The sequence below is a fragment of the Alligator sinensis genome, unplaced genomic scaffold (genome assembly GCF_000455745.1).
Source record: "Alligator sinensis unplaced genomic scaffold, ASM45574v1 scaffold567_1, whole genome shotgun sequence".
Taxonomy (NCBI): domain Eukaryota; kingdom Metazoa; phylum Chordata; order Crocodylia; family Alligatoridae; genus Alligator; species Alligator sinensis.
Window position 1 is genome coordinate 1,142,562 of NW_005842049.1, and position 8,779 is coordinate 1,151,340.

An 8,779-nucleotide genomic window follows, 5' to 3' on the forward strand; every position below is an offset into this window, starting at 1 on the left:
GGGGTGTACTCCATCCCATCTTCCAGGTCATTGATGAAGGTATTGAACAAAACCAGCCCCAGAGCCAACCTCTGGGGCACTTCCCTTGATACCAGCTGTTTAAATAGACATCAACCTATTGATTACTAGTCATTGATTATGAGTCAAACAAACCATGCCATCTGTGACCCTTATAAAGCACACACGGATACTTCCATATATTTAAGAACTAATTTAGTTTACCAAAGCTCATTGACATTAAGTGAGACAGCTTGATGAGTGGAAGTAGCCAAAGGAAAAAAGGAGAACCTTTTAGAAAGTAGTAGCGGCAGCAGAAGAACAAATTAGTAAGAGAATCAACAGGATGGCTGGAAGATTTTGCAATGCTAAAACCCCTGCCGCTGCCAGCTCTGCCTGTACAGGCTGTCAAGATAATTTTATTGGCCACTGAAATTGCGACCCAGGTCTTGATCTGGTGTTTCAGGGACCGTGGTCTGCATGTTCTGGCCAAGGACAGCCAAGTGGGGTAGTGCTTCTTATGTAAGAGGCATTTCCTGGTGGATTCTCTCAGGAATCAGGTAAGAAAGCTGCAGGAGGAGATGGCTAGGCTCATAAGCATTCATGAGGATGATGTCTTTTGTCAGCTTGATGAACAGAGACCTCCAGCATCATGGAAGAGGGCAACCAAAGAAGACACTGGAAAACAAAGAACATGTAGATACTCAGGAAGGTGGAAGCTAGCAGCTTGTCACCTCTGGCTATACATGGCACACATTTTCTGAACCTATGTTTGTCTAGCTGGAAAACAAGCTTGAAGCCTTGACATTGGGAGAGAAGGAGCCTATTCGAGTAGGAGAAGAGTCCAAGCCATGCACCCCAAAATGTGGGAGGTTCCACCTGCTGCCAAGAGGAAACAGTCATCTGTCTTCTGGCCTGACTGTTGGCTCAAGAGGTCTGCTGCCTGAAAGTAGTGAGCATCCAAAACATCACAGAAAGCTTGCTGAGATTGCCCTTTGACTACAATCCCATGCTTCTTACCCATGTGCACACTAACGATATTGCCAGTGATCATTTGGAGCAAATCAAAAGAGACAACATGGCTTTTGGTGCAAGGGTAAAAGGAGCAGGGGTCCAGATGGTGTTCTCATCAATTCTTCCAGTCTATTACATGAAATTCAGTAATGCCTAGTGCAAGGTCCTTCACTTGGGAAGAAATAATTGCATGTACAAGTACAGTTTGATGAATGCGTGGCTAGGCTGCAATATTGCAGTATCTGGGTGTTACAGTGGACCATTACCTGACTATGATCCAACCGTATACTCTTGTTGCAAAAAAACCAAGAAAATTGGATTATATTAACAGAAGTGTCTCTTTTAAACTAAAGGAAGTGATTTTTTCCTTTCTGTTTGTCACTGGTGAGGCCTCACCTGGAATAATGTGTCTGGTTTTGGACCTTGCACTTCAAGAAGGATGTGAACATTTTTGAAGGAGTGCAGCAGAGGGCAACAAAAATGATTCTAGATGTGGGTAGCATGACTTATGAAGAAAGGCTGAAAGAGCTAGGGTTATTTAGTCTGGAGAAGAGAGGACAGGGAGAATTTGATAACAGTCTTTAAGTACTTGAGAGAGATAATAAAGAAGATAGCGGTAGCCTTTTCTCTGTTGCCAGAAGGGACAAGACTAGGAGTAATAGCCTCAGACTGCAGCAAAGGAAATTTAGGTTGGAGTTTAGGAAGAACTTTCTGACTAGGGGAGTGATCAAGCATTGGAACAGGCTACCTACAGTCATTGTGAAATCTCTACCCCTTGCAATTTTCCAGAGGAGGTTAGATGGACATTTGGCTGGTCTAGTTACTTGGAAGGTTTAGTCAGAGAAAATCCTGTCTTAAACAAAGGGCTGGACTACAAGACTTCATGATATCCCTTCCACCCCTACTTTCATATGATCTTATGTTCATGGTATGAGCTCTGCTTATACTCTTTAAAGGGCTTGAATGCAACTGAGTTTTAAAGACCAACTCCAAGGATTTACAGTAAAAGTAAGAAAAGGGTGGTTGGATCCCAACCAGCTGAGTTTCATGTCAGTCAGGTGAGTTTATAACATTCAGTGTAAAATATAGTTGGTCCAGGTAAACCTTAGTCAACTGGTTTTGTATGATCCCTGCTACAATTTACAGTTTGGTTCTTAGTACAGGCTGTATGAAGTTACAAAAGTGCTGAATGTGTAGGCAAAGTCCCTAACTTCAGTTGTGCCAGGATTTCATCTTTCTCTTTATCTCCATATATGCAAATTAAAGGAGTTTTCTTACTGTAATAATATAAACTTAATATGTTAAAGGATTATTAATGATAAAGAGGAAAGCATTCCAGTTTGAAAAAAATCTTTTACATGTGCAGTATGCTCCAGTCTTTAATTACAGTCATGAATTATATTTTTTTCTTCAGAACTTTTTTTTAAATTTAGTATTCAGGGGGCACAGTGAACAAGGCAGCTGCATGATATTTTTATCCTTGTTGTTCAGTGTTTGCCCCTGTGCCTGATTCACTGAACACTGTCCAACCCCTGCAGTGACTGAAACTGGAATCTTCTGAATTTGTTTTTTTATACGTTCTTATAACTGAGTTAAATCAAAAACCTTTTACTAAACCACTGAAAGGCATGCCTGTGATTCTGGAACTATATTACTGTGAAATGACAAATATTTACCATGTTCCTTAATTCTTCCTTCTTTTAAATATATTAACCATTTTTCAAAAAGAGTTGTTGTTTTTTTTCTCCAGCGTGTTAAAAAGAAAAAATGTCTCTAGGTTATTTGTCAAAATGTTAAGAATCTTTACAGGAGCTCTGGGAGTGAAAACTCTGACTGTAGGTGTTGGTCTGTACTCTGACTATGAGGTGTCACCTGAAGGAATTGAATTCAGCCAGAATTGATGCACAGAAGACCTACTATGGTGATCTGTGGAATAGAGAGTTTTGTTTGGTTTTTAGCAAGATGAAGGCTGAGAAAGGGATTTGATTGTTTTCTATTAATACACTGCATCAGGATGAATTGTTTATTCTATATTATGATATTAACACAAGAAAAATGTATAAACCAGCCATGACTAAATTTAAGCTTGGGATTTACAAAACGGTTTCAAACCATCAGAGCTTTGAGGTTTGGGAGCAGCCCCCCAATAACATTAGTGGGGGAAGAATTTTCATTAGTTTTCAGAAGGAGTGTGATCAGTTTGTATAGGAGATGATATGACATGGTTACGTGTGATATTAGAGTTGGTGACCCACACGATCCCTTCCAGCCTAGAGCTCTTTGGAACCATGCTGTTTAAAAGTTACTCTGTAATTAAATAATGAAAAACCAGTATGAAAGATGTGTAATTCAAGTTTATCTTTGGTTTTTATATCATTCCTATTTCCATAATATTTGAGAGCTTAAATATTCAAGGTGTTTGCTCTCAGAATGCTCCTGTGCAGTTGGGATGTGATAGATGGTAGGTAAAAGGGAATTTCCTTTCTATAGATTGGAGGTACAAAGAGTGATCTATGTAAGGTCACTCAAAAAAGTCTGTAGAAGAGCACTGACCAGAGCCTAAACACTGGCTCTTTCTTGTCCTTTGTAGTGTGCATATGAATAAGTAGTTATCACTGCCTAGTGGTTGGGTCTCTCTCTTAGTATCTGCACCTAGAGTTTAAAGTAATTATTTTGTATTTACTTGAATACAAGTTGAGGCTTTCTTCCCTCAATAAGCATGGTGGGGGAGCGGGGAAGTCATCTTAGATTTGAGTACCTGCCTGGGGCAGGTGGTGACTCAGTTCCAGGCTGGGGGCTAAAGCCAGAAATAAGTCACCGCCTGCCTTGGGCTAGAATGGCTTGTTTGATGGGAAAGGGAGCACATCGCTGGGGAGTGTGGGGAAGACTGGGTGGATGGGGGATGACTTGTAGCCTACTCTCACCCCTTTGCCCTGCTATGCCTGTGTCTGCTTCCCAGCTCCTGTTCCCCGCTTATAGCCTGTCCTCCCCCCCGCCACCCCACTCCAGCTGGTCCCCACCCTTATCTTCTACTGCAGTTCTGGTCCCTCCAGCGCTGGTCTGGTCTGGCTGGGAGCTGTAGCTGTTTCTGACTTTCACAGAGGAGCAGCACTGCAGCTTAGGCGGGAGGTGATGGTGGCAAGCACAGTGCGTGGGACAAGCAGTAGGGTTAGGCACTGGCTGGGAGGTAAGGGGCAAGAAAGCAAGCTGCAGTGGGGAACAGGAGGGGGATCAAGCACAGGCAAGGGCAGTGGGGCAAGGGGCAGGCACAGGCATAGAGGGTATGTGGCAGGGGGATACACAGCAGGGGAGGGGAGACACCAGAACAGGAAAGTGGCAAAGGCAGTCACTCACTAGGGGAGAGGACAGGCATGGGAGAACAAGGAGCAGGCAAGAGGCAGGAATGGCAAGAGGCAGGGGAGCAAGAGGTGGGGGTCTGGCCCCTTGACCTCTGCTACTGCTTTCCCCACCACAACAGTGTGGGGAGGGGGTGCAAATTTAAGATGACCCTCCACTAATTGGATTCTATATATGGAAAATAATCACAAATTTATCATTGATAAAAGCTAATTATTCAGGGCCCTGGTCTTAATTTCAAACTTGTCTTGGCTTCAGGTAAATACAGTACTTTATTTAGATAAAAGTCCCAGAGAGACTTATTGAGATATAAAGAACAGAATAATAGTAACTGATTATAATGATTTCCTGGTACCTGATATAGTATACAATTATAACTATCTTTTATGAAGTATATGTACATTATTTATCAGAAATCTCCTTTCTTGAATGGTCATATAATGCAGAATTGTATTGCTCCATAAGTTAGTGAAGTCTAAATAATGAAAAATGTGCATGCAGCAATTATAATAAAATATTTCTGTACTATCACCATATTTTATAGATATTCCTGTTTCATACTAGGCAACAGTATGATAGCTATATAATGTTGGGAATATGCTGATGATAAATGGGAGAGAGAAAGTAATTTCTTCTCTTCTGTATTGGAGATGGAGAGTTAGATCATTGGGTTTGAATTCTTCTCTCTTGTTCTCTGCTCTTGGTAATAAAAATAGTATCCAATTCGTGAAATCATTCTCCTTGGAGATGCTTTCCTGAATAAAGACTATTTCAAAATGATGGCCTTGGTAATGTTCAGCCAACATTATGTTACATACAATCTAGGTGAGGCAGATTGAATTCAATTAGCAATAATCGCGCTTCAGATTAACCTCATTGGCTACGATACTGCCACTGCGCAAAGGCAGATTGAATTCACATGCATCCGCTCCATGTAACGTAATTATACATTTAAGAAAGAGACACTTAAATGGGGTGAGTGTTTTTAATACTCCTGTTCAAATGAATACACAGTAGATTAATCATATAATTATTTAAATGCATGGGGATGAACACTCGTCTGGGGGTGAACAGTGCAAGTTTGTTGACAAAGTTAATGGTTAGTGAAAGGCCAAAGACCCAACACAAGAGACTGTATGGGCTACAAAAGACTAGATTGAACACTAGGAATTGTCCAAAATGGATTTAATGATTGACTGAAATGGAGCCTTTTCCCTGTCCGGGATATAATTAGAGAAAAGGGCTACTTGGAAGAACCAGGAGAAGCTATTACCTAGAAAATGTGTTACGTTAGTATGACATAGGTCAAATTTGGTGTTTCTGACTAATGAAAGAATCCCTAATATTATAAATGTTGTGTTTAATGCAGAACAGGGGCCTTAACCAATTTTTTTTTATCAAACAGCTCTTAAGTTTGGTTCAAGAATTGTAAGTTGAGAGTCTTCCCTGTGTAAGAGCTTTGCAGACTTTCCTTGAAATATTTCCTAATGGTTTAGGACAAATAGGTTTAACAAAGAGAGGTAGTTAGCTGTGTTAGTCTGAAGCTAGGCAGAAGGCAGGGCAGATTTGCATTTTATTAACTAATTCAGAGCTGAATCTCAGATGCAGTTCTGAACTAGTCTGTAAGGTGCATCTCTACCTCTGTTATGCAAAGTTTAACTAAAGTTTGACAGTTTAAAGTGATTTGGGGTTAATTCATGGTTTTGATGGTATACCTTGTAGAAATGTAGTCTTTGCATTGCTTCTACCAAGAATGGGGTTAACTCTTGAGTAAATTGTTGTGTTCAAAGAACTTAAAGTGAAATTCAGAACTATTTGCACTTGTGGACTTCTACTGAAATAGTTTGCACCAATCCAGTGAAAATTAATCTTTCAGTTGTGTGCATTCCTACATTTGTACTTTAACTACAAATGGATGCCAAAAAGCTGAAGTTTATCCATACAACTTACCAAAGCAAATTTAACCAAAAAGGTATTTTTACTCTTTTGTCATAATCTAATTTTTGTAGTAGCAAATACTTTGTAATAATTAATGCACCATAATATGCATAAGAATTGTTACCTGACAGCCCAATCACAATCAGGAACTGATGATATTATGTGCTGTACACATTGTAAGCAATGGTTTATGTCAAACATAACTAGAAATGACAGACAAATCATGGAAGAAAAAAATATTATTTTACCCATTGTTCTAAACACTGAGACCTGTAGGACCTACTTTATTCTAAGATTTCAAAGCTCTCCACCCTTTTAGTCATCAAAATAAGTGACCAGATTGTTAAAGATGTGCAGGAACTCTATTTGAAGAGTTAAGCCAGATTTTATAGTTGAAACTGGAGTTTTTGGCACTCCTGGCAGTGTTAATGGGCACAGTGCCTTTTCTGAAAATCTGATTGCAACTCCTACAGATTCTGTGGCAGAGCCAGGAATTGAACATGGCTCTCTTGAACATCTTTGCTTTAACCACAAGACTATTCTGCTTCTTCTCACTATTTTTTGTACTTACTAGGACAAACCTAAAGAACAGAACCTGAGGCCCTCCATTTTTTAAGTGGATGCAAACTCCTATTGATTTCAAATGAAACCAAAGAAGAACTTCTGTATTTGGCTTCTCATTTTCAATTGATGTGTCATAACTTGACATAGATATATTAAGAGCTCAGACCTTTTCCTAGCTTCTTCCCAGCTGACTCGTGATGCCTTCTTGAGGGCTTCAGCCCAGGAACAAATCAAAACAGACTATTTGGTGGTAATGTCACCACCTGTCTCTTGTTTGTACCAATTTGAGACAACTGAATTAGCTTGGCAGTTAGGGAAAGTAATAAGATAAAAAAAATCTGATACCATTTTTTCTGTGAACGGCTTCAAAACGAATATGGAGATATGAAGACTTTTTTTACCCCAAAGGAAAAAAAGATCATTATTTGTGTATTAAATGCATTGAACACAAACATATGATTCCTGACTGAGTAATGCATGCTGTGGGTGTCCATACTATGAACACAACAATGTGGTTAGTGTGATGTAGGCAGCTGGGAAACCATTATGTGTTTTCTTATGAGCAAGCAAATCTTGTGGGAAAGATGGGAGGAAACTCAACTAAGATCAGTGAGACAGTTATCCATGCTCAAGTTATTCATTGATACTTCACTGCAATTACTATGGTAAATTGATTTTTTTTTTTTTTGGATTAGATTGATAGAAATTGATCTAAACTATCTGCTATAGAGATGAAAAAATAATGATGGATTTAAGAAAAAAATAGAGAACAAAAATGTGAATGGAGTTTGACAGAGTTGCTACTCTCTTAATTATTTCTGCCTGAGCTTCATGTAATTGATTTAGCCAAAGAAAACGGTCTCTGCACACTGTCTGACTTTCCATTAAACTAAGCACATTATGGTATCCAAAGGATATGCCATTAGTTGTGGGTTAAAAGTACTGTGCTGAACTTTCAAACCTTTTTGCCTAGGTTTAGGCACAAAGAACCATTAGGGCAGGGGCAGCAATTATTTCAGGTGGAGGGCCACTTAATGAGTTTTGGTGAGCTGTCAAGGGCTGCATGGGTAACCCCATATAATGTGGCACGGGGTCAGCCTGTCCTGGCTTCAATGCTGGGACTCACGCCGTGCAGCACAGAGCCAGCCTAGCCAATCCCCTCCGTGCTGCACCACATGGATCCCAGCCTTGCAGTGGGGACCCGCGCTCCACAGCTGGGATGATCCATGCCCAGCTCACTCCATGCTGCGCCACGTGGGTCCCGGCCATGCAGCTAGGAACTGCAACATGCAGCGTAGAGCCAGCCTGGTGTAGGGCCCTGCAAGACACAAATGATAATCTGGTGGCCATGCCGACAAGAAAGCTGATATTTTTAATGGTTTCTTTGCCTCTGTTTTTCTGAACCAGGACCAGGATATCCCACCTACCAGAGGTAGGGACAATCTTGGGGATAGCTCTGTCAAGCCTTCAGTCAGCGCAGATGTAGTTAGGGATCTTTTGGAAGGGCTAGACATTTTTAAATCTGCAGGTCCAGATGCCCTCCACCCAAAGATGTTGAGGGAGCTGGCAGGGGTCATTGCAGAGCCCTTGGCCCGACTGTATGAGCATTCGTGGTCATCTGGCCAGGTGCCGGGGGATTGGAAACTGTCTAATGTGGTCCCTATTTTCAAGAAGGAGATGAAGGAGGACCCAAGTAACTATAGGCCTGTAATCATCACCTCGGTGTTTGGGAAGATCTTGGAGAGAATCATCAAGGAGCACATCTGTGGGGGGCCTGCAGGGGAGATCATGCTCAGGGGCAATCAGCATGGGTTCATCAAAGGCAGGTCTTGCCAGACCAACCTGATTGCCTTTTATGACCAAGTAACTAAATCCTTGGATGATGGTGTTGCTGTGGACATAGTCTTTC

General features: G+C 40.9%; 1 protein-coding gene and 1 non-coding gene across 2 annotated transcripts in view; one reads left to right on the plus strand and one right to left on the minus strand.

Annotated features, from left to right (window-relative positions):
• Positions 1–8,779, plus strand: part of PCLO (piccolo presynaptic cytomatrix protein) — a 598,913-nt gene that overhangs the window by 12,905 nt on the left and 577,229 nt on the right.
• On the minus strand, positions 5,140–5,274 carry LOC112550187. Its single transcript, XR_003093871.1, has one exon. It is a non-coding gene; the product is annotated as a U4 spliceosomal RNA (small nuclear RNA).